Source organism: Hyperolius riggenbachi, chromosome 2 (genome assembly GCF_040937935.1).
Source record: "Hyperolius riggenbachi isolate aHypRig1 chromosome 2, aHypRig1.pri, whole genome shotgun sequence".
Lineage (NCBI taxonomy): Eukaryota > Metazoa > Chordata > Amphibia > Anura > Hyperoliidae > Hyperolius > Hyperolius riggenbachi.
Window position 1 is genome coordinate 297,431,451 of NC_090647.1, and position 12,610 is coordinate 297,444,060.

Sequence of the window (12,610 nt, forward strand, 5' to 3'; positions counted from 1 at the left end):
CATATTCAGCAGTGATGCACTGTAAGACACCTCAGAGCTCACTCCAACCCCAATAATTGCAAATACTTTCTGTTTTAACCACTTGAGGACTGCGGTGTTAAACCCTGCCCCCCTAGTGATCAGGCAAGTTTTTACTTAATAGGCCACTGCAGCTGTAAGGCCTTGCTGCAGGGCCACACAACTCAGCACACATGTGATTTTTTTTTTTCCCCCACCAACAGAGCTCTCTGTTGGTGGGGTCTGATCGCTTCCCAGATGTTTGGGTTTTTTATAAATATTTGTGATTTTTTTTTTTTTTTTTTTTTTTTTTAATTAAATATAAAATTGTTTTCATTTCTTGTCTCCCTCCCCCCCCCCCCCCCCGTCAGCTTATCACAGCGATCGGCTGTGATAGGCTTCAGCCTATCACAGTGGATCGCTCCTCTGTCCCCAGTACAGCGCTGCCTTAGATCGCAGCACTGTACAGTCCTATTTGCTGTCTAACAGTTTCTGAGCAGCGACCGCCGCTGGGAGACTGAAGGCGGAGCTCCGTCATTCATGCAGAGATGCGCGTGCATGATCTCCTGCAATCCCGCCCGCAGCCATTCACGAGAATCGGCGTGGAGCGGTCCTGGGGCTGCGGCAGGGGGTTAAAGTAGATCTTAACTCTGTCCGCTCTGCTTTTAAAAGATATGCAACAGCATAATTTAACAGTTAAACGAAAAACATTTCTTTGTTACAGCTCAAACGCATCCTAAAATATATCTGCACTGTTTCTACTTACTGATTAATGGAAGCAGACATATAGTTTACACCCTGTACCTTCAAATGAGCCTCATCTGTCGTGGCAGTCATGTGACACAGGGGAGAGGCCAAATTACAATCACAATCAACTTGTGATTAGACACAAATGAGGGGGAATTAGACAGGCTAAATTCTCAAAATTCATACAGGGTGGATTTCTCTAGGTTTTCCTTCTGTCCTGTGCAAGAGTTCAGGTCCACTTTAAGAAGGCAAACTTGTTTTTCTTCAAGAGCACATAGTGGACTTTTAATCAGGTCCAATATAGAGTAATCCTGACCTGTTCATCTCTCTGTGGCCTAGTCAGTGCACACCAAAAACCTCTAGCAGATTTGCAAAACGCTAGAGGTTTTTGAAGCAGATTTTAGAGCGATTCTAGGCATGTTTAGAGAGATTTTCTAAACATGCCTAGTGTTTTTCTGAGAATTGTTGTGTAGCAGATTACAAATATTGCTACAGTAAAAGTTACGGAACAGCTTCTGTAACAAAAACGCATGGAAAACCGCTCTGATCTAGCGGTTTTCCACTTTCCTATACTTTAACATTTAGGGAGAAAAAATGCTGCAGCCCCTGAGTTTGTGTTTGTGAAAAAAAAAAGACCCACTCTGATGTGCACCAGCCCTGTCTGTTGCCTGCTGTCAAAATGTTTGCCCTAGCCCAGTGATGGCTAACCTTGGCACTCCAGCTGTGGTGGAACTACAAGTCCCATGAGGCATTGCAGAGGCATGATGGGATTTGTAGTTTTGTCACAGCTGGAGTGCCAAGGTTAGCCATGACTGCCCTAGACACACCTGACCTCTTATCAACCCTCAGTGAAAATATATAGGTAACACAGGCAAGTTCTATGAAGGATTCGTACTAGATGGTATTTGTATCCCATCATATTATGTGCCACTTCATCTACTCTTGAAATAGACACTGAAGCGAAAAAAAAATTATGATGAATTGGTTGTGTAGTACGGATAATTACTAGAACATTAGTAGCAAAGAAAATATTCACATTTTTATTTTCAGTTATATAGTTCTTTTTTTATTACATTGCATCATTCTCTTAATATTTGCAGTTTACACACTCTTCAGCATTCTAAATGATTTTACAGAGCAGGCAGGTGAACTTTTGACCCTTCCTCTGCAGAGAAAAAGAAAATACAGTGACAGATATTTGAGATATTAAGCTACAGAAGACAGAGCTCTCTGCGACTTTGAAAGTCGTAGAGATCAGTGGCTCTTTTGTATAAATACGTTTAACTCTTCCTGTACTGGAAACAATATTAGACTCATGTCTCTGCGCCTAATGTTTTATTTCTTAGCTGTACTACACATACAAATCATTATATAATAACTTTATTTTTACACTGCAGATTCCCATTAAATACCCTTTTGCACAACCCTTGGTTATAATGTACTTTTTTAGGTCTTTTTAATGTACTATTTTATGAGTTTTAACAATCTGTCCTGCCTCTTTTACCTCTATCAAACATGATATGCAATGAAACATTCCCATTCTGTATTCATTGCTACTGCATATAAGGATGCAAATTAAAAGGATGAAATGCTCAGGCTTTCAGAATTAGCATATGAAAGTCAGGAGTTTATTCTGCTGTGGATTATTAAAATAAATGGAATATGACATGTCATAGTGCTGGCTGCCTAGATAAGTGGTCACCTAATGTTTTTAACTTTAAGCTACCCTCAGGCATGCAAGTACAGACAGAATCCAGCAGATCCCATGGTATTCTGTCTGTGGAAGCTCCACATAACAGTGCTGCAGAAGAACCAATATTTCAGTGTTTCTCAACCTGTCCTCGTGGCGCCCCAACGGTGCATGTTTTGCAGGCAACCTAACCTATGTACAGGTGTGGTAATCAGTGTTTCAGCTACATGGAATCCACCTAGCTGAGACACTAATTACCACACCTGTGCATAGGTGAGGTTGCCGGCAAAACATGCACTATTGGGGAGTCACGAGGACAGGTTTTATGGTGGCCATACACGGTACAATAAAAACGTTCGATTTTCCCGTTTATTCGATCTAAATGATCGAATTGAATTAAAGTTGAAAATATTTTTTCTCGATCAAGAAATTCGAACGATTATCCCGTTTTTTCTGGAAAAATGATCGGACATGCTGGAAAAATCTTTATATTCGATCTAATGGAATAATCGAACTAAATTATCTAATTGAAAAATTGTACCATGTATGGCCACCTTTAGAAACACTGCTTTATTTAGAGAGTCGTTTTTAAGAAAAAAATTGTAATGAGACATATCTGTGAAATAAATTTCTGTCTTGCTTCAATTACCCAATCACGTTCATGAAAGTTGCATTTATTTAAAATTTCCCTTGAATCGAACTGGACATTTCAAGCGAAAACAAATTAGAGTGAGAATGTATCTCTTTGTGGACATCAAACTAATTTCAGACTAAACATTTGTATTCTGAAATGTTCTTAGTTCAAATAACAGCCTACCCTACATGACAGTAAGTCAGCATGAGTTTCTATGGCAATTGCTATTCTCTCACACAAGTGTGGCGGAGAATGATTCATGTTGAGATTCAAACTGTGCTAATGTCACATTTTTCTGCTCAACCTGGCAAGACGTGCTCTAGTTTTCTGTTAACGCTTTCATTACGAGTGCTGGTAAAGTTAACGTAGCCCATGACTACCGTGTCACGTCTGTAAAACAACTACCATCTATGGCTCATTGCAGGTATGTATTCAAGCTGCCGGAGATAATGGTGTCTGATCATAAAAGTGGAGGAAAATTCAGGATACCTCTGTAATTCAAAATCGGTCCTCCAGTTTTTAAAACCATAAGAGAGAGAAAATCTGTTTATTTTATTGGTCACCCAGGCTAGAAAAGTGTAGAAAATACGTATCATTTATATACTCCAAATTGGATGAATGGTTTGTTACTAATAACGTACATGCATGGCTGGCCTTTGACCGGAGCGGTTGCTCAGGGCGCCGGCTTCCTGAGTGGCGCACGTGCATTCAACTGGCCCTGGCCACATTTCTACTTGGCTGCAGGCTCCAGGTCAGTTTGTGGCTGCTGCGAGTGGTAGCTCCGCCCCCTGTCGCCGCTGGGTGTGATAGGGCAAAGACTCCAGGAACCTTCTGCTGCCTCTTGCGGAGTGTGTGTGAGCCAGTAGCGCTGCCCCTCACTCACAGGCGATGTCTGATTGGATGACTCAGCCTGCTTCAGTGGGGGATGCAGGCTGCTCCGGAGCAGCACACTTATAACCTTCCTGGCGTAAGCAGCGCAGGAGGATTTCTCAGGCCCTGCTGGGCCGATTTGCATATTTTTTTTTTTGCAACACGCAGCTAGCACTTTGCTAGCTGCATGTGCACTCCGATTGCCGCCGCCCCCCTCCCCCCCAAACCCCGTGCGCTGCCTGGCCAATCAGTGCCAGGCAGCGCTGAGGGGTGGATCGGGACTCCCAATGACGCCACCCCGCCCGTCGCCATGGCGACGGGGGAAGCCCTCCAGGAAATCCCGAAATTCTTTGAAAAGGATTTCCTGATCGGAGATCGCCGGAGTCGATCGAAGCGGGTGGGGGGATGCCGCTGCACAGCGGCTATCATGTAGCGAGCCCTAGGGTCACTACATGATTTAAAAAAAAAAATAATTTAAAAAAACTGATGCGTTGCTCCCTGGCGGTTTTTAATAGACCGCCAGGAGGGTTAATCAGAGAGAGGCTTGTCACTCCTGACTCCTGGCCATCTTCTGTCCTTAGCTACACTGCACAGTAAGTAGACAAGCAGAAAAGTAAGGTTCCCCAACTATCTCCCAGTTGGGGGGGGTGCCCATATACACTAAAGCGGGCTCTGCTTGTATACACTATTTATCTGCCTATATACACTAAAAAGGGGATCATCTGCCTATATATACTAAAGGGGGGCTATGCCTAGATACAATAAACGGGGAAGGGGGGGGGGGGATTTGGTTTTATGTATACTAAAGGGGGATCTGCCTACATACACTAAGTGGGGGGGAGAATCTGCCTATATACACTAAAAGGGGATCTGACTACTGTATATACACAAAAGGGGGGATCTGCCTATATTTACTAAAGGGGGGGTGCCTATATACACTAAATGGAGGGATCGTAAAGAGCTGAATGGGGGGGGGGCTCCAAAATCTGGTTACGCTCAGGGCGCTGTGAAATCTAAGGTTGGCCCTGCGTACATGATCAGAACTGAGTTTCACTTTAGCATTCACAAATGCAGTGTGTATAGTCTTTCCTTAGATGATGTCCCTTTTCCTTAAAGGGAACTTAAAGTGAGAGGAATGTGGAGGCTGATCCTCTGCCTCTAAGGCTGGATTGACTTAACCTTCCTGGCGGTGAGCCCGAGCTGAGCCCGGGCTATGCCGCCGGAAGACACCACTCAGGCCCCTCTGGGCCGATTTGCATAATTTTTTTTTGCTACACGCAGCTAGCACTTTGCTAGCTGCGTGTGCAATCCGATCGCCACCGATCCGCCGCTATCCGTCGCACCGCAGCCGCCCCCCCCCCCCCCCCAGACCCCGTGCGCTGCCTGGCCAATAAGTGCCAGGCAGCGCTGAGGGGTGGATCGGAGTCCCCTTTGACATCACGACGTCGGTGCCGTCATCCCGCCCGTCGCCATGGCGACGGGGGAAACCCTCCAGGAGATCCCGCTCTTTGAACGGGATCTCCGATCGCCTCCGGGGGTTGGGGGCTGGGGGGATGCCGCTGAGCAGCGGCTATCATGTAGCGAGACCTTGTCTCGCTACATGATATAAAAAAACCGCTGTGCTGCCCCCTGGCGGATTTTAATAAACCGCCAGGAGGGTTAAAGGAAAGGAATAAAAATGTGAGTTTAAAGGGAACCTGAAGATCAACATGTCTCCACCACCAGTACCTCACTTGTGATTAATGAACTCCCCATACTAAAAAGACTGCCTTTAGTTGTATTAGTGCACAGAGTTGGGGGTCACAAACAATCAGGAGTCTCTAAATTCCCCCAAAAGAAGGCACAGCTCTTTGATATATCAGAATTTAATACCAACATAAAAAGGACACAATTTCTAGTATACAATCAAGAGCAGGGTTCCCGAAACTTTTTTTTTAGCTGCAGACCGCTTTTCAGTCCAAACATTTTTCTATGGACTTCTGGGGACTTTTCTGGGGAAATTTTTCTGGGATATTTGCGGTGGTTGGGCCGAACGGTTCTAAAGTGATTTCTTCTGGGGGGCTGTATGTATTGTCTCTGGAATTGGGCCAATGGTTACAGAGTTCTTCTAGGGTGGGGAGTTAGGTTAGGAGAGTAGACCCCCAGGGAAGGGGCAGTGGTGTGGGCGCCTGGAAAACCAGTGGGCCCTCCTAACCATACTCAAACACATTTTATATGGGGGCAGGGTCTCCCCACCCCCAAAACACCCAGTACCGCACACCCCACCAACACAGGGTGTGCCTAGCCTCCCCCCCCCCCCATATACACACACACAACAAACTGTGGCCTCGCTTCACTCCTTGCAACCAGCACCCCAACCACACTCCCAGTAAAATGTGGCCCATTAACCATAACACTCCCCTACCTGCACCTCCTTACAGGCAAAACATACTGTATATCTCCCCCACCTAAACCCCCATAAGTTGCCCCTTTACAGAGAGCCCCCTCTGCAGCCATGAAAAGCAGCACGCAGCAAAGCAGCCTTATCACATCACCAGATGTGCCATCCTCTCCTCTCATAACAGCCATCATCTGTGCTGCCGCATACTTTGTACGGCTACTGATGCATGTCAAATGCTTTGGGCGCCATATGAAGGATAAAGCAGCAGGGCCAACGGCTATAGGGAGAGGACTTTGTACCTGGTGACATGCTGCTCTGCATGAGTGACAATAGAAAAAGGGGTCAGGCCTGCAGAGTGGCTCAAAACAGATAAAACCTTTTTTAGGCACTCCAAATCTGTTCTGCGCCAGAGACACTGTTCTATGAACCTGAAGAAATATGTAAATCCTGAGAAACGTGCTGTTATTTTTGGTGTCCAATAAATTAATTTTTAAACATCCATATCGGGGTGTTCCTTAACATTACCATCACTGTTGTCAATTGAAGCTCACACTGGGATGCCTCCCCCCACCCTGCATATGTGTACCACAGTACCTTCAAACATGAAGCCTTTTTATATCACTCTACTTGAAATCACCTATTTAATTTCCAATCGTCTTACAAGGGTTCTCATGCACTACAGCTCTAGCAACAGTTTCTGAGATTGCTTTCTTCTAGTCAGGCTACTCAATAGAGCCACATTAATCCATGTCATGCACTGATGAGGATCAACCAATCCAAAACAGTCTGTATGCATGTTGAATTATTGTGGCTCTGTACAATTAACAAGCTGACACATCATCAGGGCAGAGGCGAGAGAGGCTCCAGCCTCAGGGCGCAGTGTAGGAGGGGGAGCACAACTCACTTGGCTATCATTCTCCTATTGTGTCTGAAGCAGAGAGAAATAAGAAAAGGGACTACATGGCAGTGACTGCAAGCCAGATAACTAGAGATTAAGTTGTTGGGGGTATAGCGGCCCTGGGGCACCTCTAAGGCTTTGTTCACATCTAAAATTGAAATCGCCAGCGATTTTCGATTTGGTGAGTGATTTTTTCCCCCCTCTCGGCGCTTGCCTGTACGCTTTTTGTAAAGTGCTTTTCAAAACGCTTTAGCAGAGTGATTTGTTTTTTCACTTCCTAACGCAAGTCAGGAAGTGAACTATTTGACCCAGAAAAGAGTACTTTTCCACAGCAGATAGGGAAAAGACAAGACAAATAACATTTATATTGCGCTTTTCTCCTTGCGGACTCAAAGCGCCAAAAGGTGATCAACAATGAACTGCCAAAACTGATATAACCTTGGTAGCACTTTTAATAATACCAAGAAGTTTTAAATCAGGATGATACCATTTATTGGCTAACTACAAATGAATAAGAATAAACAAGCTTTCGGCCTTGCAGCCTTCGTCAGGTTTATATCCTGTTAGTTTGCAAGCTGGTGGTACAGACAGCTTATATACATGCAACATCAAAAGGAAAAACAGATATTTTTTTCAAGCATAAATACATCATTAAGATGCCTTAATACAAACAGACCATCTAAATGGGGTAAGATAAGGATCCTTGTTTACTTTATTGCTCACAGACCTGGTATTAGGATTGACCCAGAGGTATCGTAAATTCTTAGTTCACAAGTTCAGCTAGGGTGGCTGAGACAGTTCATATATCATCAATCTCATACCAATATAGAAAGTTGTTGTCCTTATTCAGACCCTTCTGCACAGCTTTGAAACAATTTATAAATTTTGTTTCTGCTATTAATCGGTCATTTGACGTTTTGAAGCCGCCCTTCAGGGCAGTGACACGAAGATCATCCATGCTGTGTCCGTTGGACCGAAAGTGTGTAGCAACTGGGAGTCCAGATTTGGTATCATTAATAGTGTGCCTGTGTCCATTCATACGTTTGCGCAGAGTTTGTCCAGTTTCTCCCACGTACATAACATTGGGGCATTTAGCACACATGATCAGATATACCAGATTGGTGGACCCACAAGAAAATTTACCTTGTATTCTGTACTCCTGTTGTGAACCTGGTATCGTTACCCTGTCAGTGGAGTAAATGTGTCTGCAGGTCCCACATATTTTTTGTCGGCAGGGTGATGTTCCGTTTTGTTGAGGCCTATTCAAAGAGCTCCTGACAATCATCTGTTTTAGATTGTGTGGTTGCCGATATGACAAGAGTGGAGGTTTAGGGAATATCGTTCTCAGTCTGTGATCCTTGTGTAAAATGGGATGAAGTTCCTTAGCAATCCTCCTTAAGATTTCCAGGTGTGGGTTGTAGGTGACAACCAAAGGGACACGTTCCTCTTTCTGGTTTTGCTTATATTTCAGGAGTTCAGTCCTGGGGATGTTGCTGGCTTTCCTGATTTGGGCCTCAGCCATGGGAGGACTGTAACCTTGTTTAATGAAAGTGTTCTTAAGGTGATCCAGGTGCTTGTCTCTGTCCATCCTGTCAGAACAAATCCGGTTGTACCTTATAGCTTGGCTGTAAATTATAGAGTTCTTAATGTGCTTGGGATGAAAACTGTGATATCTTAGGTATGTGGGACGGTCTGTAGGTTTGCGATACACAGAGGTTTGTATGTTGTTACCCCTGATGTATATGGTGGTGTCCAGAAAGTTAATCTCTGTGTGAGAGTAGGTAAGTTTCAATTTGATTGTAGGATGGAAGGCATTGAAGTTCCTGTGGAACTGGAGAAGATCATCCTCACTTGCGGACCAGATGATTAAAATATCATCAATGAAGCGGAAGTAGGCCAAGGGTTTTATGCCACATGCATTGAGGTATTCCTCTTCGATTTTGGCCATGAATAGATTTGCATACTGTGGAGCGAATCGCAAACCCATTGCCACGCCCATCTGCTGTAAATAGAGGTCCTGTCCAAAAGTGAAATAATTATGAGTGAGAATGAATTTGATCAGTCCAGTAATAGGCTTTCATGCACTATCCGAGATAATACCAGGGAAAATTGAACATTCACAAAGTCCTAAGACCAGCCCTATTGGTATGATAGATTGAGCAATAAGCTCAGCATAAAGGATAAATAGAAAATTGCTGGATATTGTATATTGTCACCAGCACAGCTACAGACATAAGCGTATATGCTTCTACAGTCTCAAAGTGGAGGTTGAGTGCAATCAAAAAATGGAGGTCTTTGCTTATCCCCCACACTTGCAGAGTGTGGTGTAGCTATTCCATTAGATTGTGATAGCCTGTAGCTGTAGCCTCAACCCCTGTGCCTTGGGAGTCATTGAATTTTCTGCTACTCCTACACATTGTAAATCTGGGGTGGTTGGTGGGATGTCTAAAAAACCAGTCTTGGGATCGGCTTTCGTGGAGGGTTTATTGGGGTTCAATTTTGGGGTGTGTTTTCCCTTATTTTTGTATTTGTTTTTATGTGTCTTGTGACGGGTAGACGTAGTAGATGTATTCGATTCACACTCGGATTGTGTATCACTTTCAGACACACCCCCTGGTTGGTTCCCTTGTGCCCCTGCACCCTGTGTTTTCTCAGCCCACGTGTAAACTTTATTATTCTTGAAATCTAAGCAATCTCGTGCGAACTTTTTCTGTTTTCTATTTTTAATCTCTTCTGTATATGCTTCTATCTTTCTTTGAAGTTTAGATTCAAATTTCTCAAACTGAGGATGGCCTGACAGTTCTAACAGTACTTTTTGTTCGCCCAGTAATTGATTCCTTATTTTTTCAGAGTAGATGAATTCATAATCGTGGAGGAATTTCATCTGCTCTAAAGTTTGACGTGTTTTTAACTCCTCCCACCCTTTGATAAATTCGGGGTCATCGGTATGTGAATGGGGTTTAGTTAGTATACGTAGTCCTCGAACGGTAATTTTTTCTTTCAGGTATACATTAAAGCTAGCCACCTCCCACGTTGCTCGTGTAAATTCTTTATAAGTTTTGAAGATGTCTTTAAATACAGGTTCTACGTCAGTGTCAGCACTATAGGTCTCATCATCACCTTCAGTATTGTTAGCTATAAACGTGTCCCTGGCCTCAGTGGTCAGGGATTCAATGGTGGGGAGGTCCTCTGATAAGTAGGCCATACCCCAGGGGTGCTCGGTACACCAAATAAACGCTAGAGAAGATCATGCACTATCCGAGATAATACCAGGGAAAATTGAACATTCACAAAGTCCTAAGACCAGCCCTATTGGTATGATAGATTGAGCAATAAGCTCAGCATAAAGGATAAATAGAAAATTGCTGGATATTGTATATTGTCACCAGCACAGCTACAGACATAAGCGTATATGCTTCTACAGTCTCAAAGTGGAGGTTGAGTGCAATCAAAAAATGGAGGTCTTTGCTTATCCCCCACACTTGCAGAGTGTGGTGTAGCTATTCCATTAGATTGTGATAGCCTGTAGCTGTAGCCTCAACCCCTGTGCCTTGGGAGTCATTGAATTTTCTGCTACTCCTACACATTGTAAATCTGGGGTGGTTGGTGGGATGTCTAAAAAACCAGTCTTGGGATCGGCTTTCGTGGAGGGTTTATTGGGGTTCAATTTTGGGGTGTGTTTTCCCTTATTTTTGTATTTGTTTTTATGTGTCTTGTGACGGGTAGACGTAGTAGATGTATTCGATTCACACTCGGATTGTGTATCACTTTCAGACACACCCCCTGGTTGGTTCCCTTGTGCCCCTGCACCCTGTGTTTTCTCAGCCCACGTGTAAACTTTATTATTCTTGAAATCTAAGCAATCTCGTGCGAACTTTTTCTGTTTTCTATTTTTAATCTCTTCTGTATATGCTTCTATCTTTCTTTGAAGTTTAGATTCAAATTTCTCAAACTGAGGATGGCCTGACAGTTCTAACAGTACTTTTTGTTCGCCCAGTAATTGATTCCTTATTTTTTCAGAGTAGATGAATTCATAATCGTGGAGGAATTTCATCTGCTCTAAAGTTTGACGTGTTTTTAACTCCTCCCACCCTTTGATAAATTCGGGGTCATCGGTATGTGAATGGGGTTTAGTTAGTATACGTAGTCCTCGAACGGTAATTTTTTCTTTCAGGTATACATTAAAGCTAGCCACCTCCCACGTTGCTCGTGTAAATTCTTTATAAGTTTTGAAGATGTCTTTAAATACAGGTTCTACGTCAGTGTCAGCACTATAGGTCTCATCATCACCTTCAGTATTGTTAGCTATAAACGTGTCCCTGGCCTCAGTGGTCAGGGATTCAATGGTGGGGAGGTCCTCTGATAAGTAGGCCATACCCCAGGGGTGCTCGGTACACCAAATAAACGCTAGAGAAGATCATGCACTATCCGAGATAATACCAGGGAAAATTGAACATTCACAAAGTCCTAAGACCAGCCCTATTGGTATGATAGATTGAGCAATAAGCTCAGCATAAAGGATAAATAGAAAATTGCTGGATATTGTATATTGTCACCAGCACAGCTACAGACATAAGCGTATATGCTTCTACAGTCTCAAAGTGGAGGTTGAGTGCAATCAAAAAATGGAGGTCTTTGCTTATCCCCCACACTTGCAGAGTGTGGTGTAGCTATTCCATTAGATTGTGATAGCCTGTAGCTGTAGCCTCAACCCCTGTGCCTTGGGAGTCATTGAATTTTCTGCTACTCCTACACATTGTAAATCTGGGGTGGTTGGTGGGATGTCTAAAAAACCAGTCTTGGGATCGGCTTTCGTGGAGGGTTTATTGGGGTTCAATTTTGGGGTGTGTTTTCCCTTATTTTTGTATTTGTTTTTATGTGTCTTGTGACGGGTAGACGTAGTAGATGTATTCGATTCACACTCGGATTGTGTATCACTTTCAGACACACCCCCTGGTTGGTTCCCTTGTGCCCCTGCACCCTGTGTTTTCTCAGCCCACGTGTAAACTTTATTATTCTTGAAATCTAAGCAATCTCGTGCGAACTTTTTCTGTTTTCTATTTTTAATCTCTTCTGTATATGCTTCTATCTTTCTTTGAAGTTTAGATTCAAATTTCTCAAACTGAGGATGGCCTGACAGTTCTAACAGTACTTTTTGTTCGCCCAGTAATTGATTCCTTATTTTTTCAGAGTAGATGAATTCATAATCGTGGAGGAATTTCATCTGCTCTAAAGTTTGACGTGTTTTTAACTCCTCCCACCCTTTGATAAATTCGGGGTCATCGGTATGTGAATGGGGTTTAGTTAGTATACGTAGTCCTCGAACGGTAATTTTTTCTTTCAGGTATACATTAAAGCTAGCCACCTCCCACGTTGCTCGTGTAAATTCTTTAT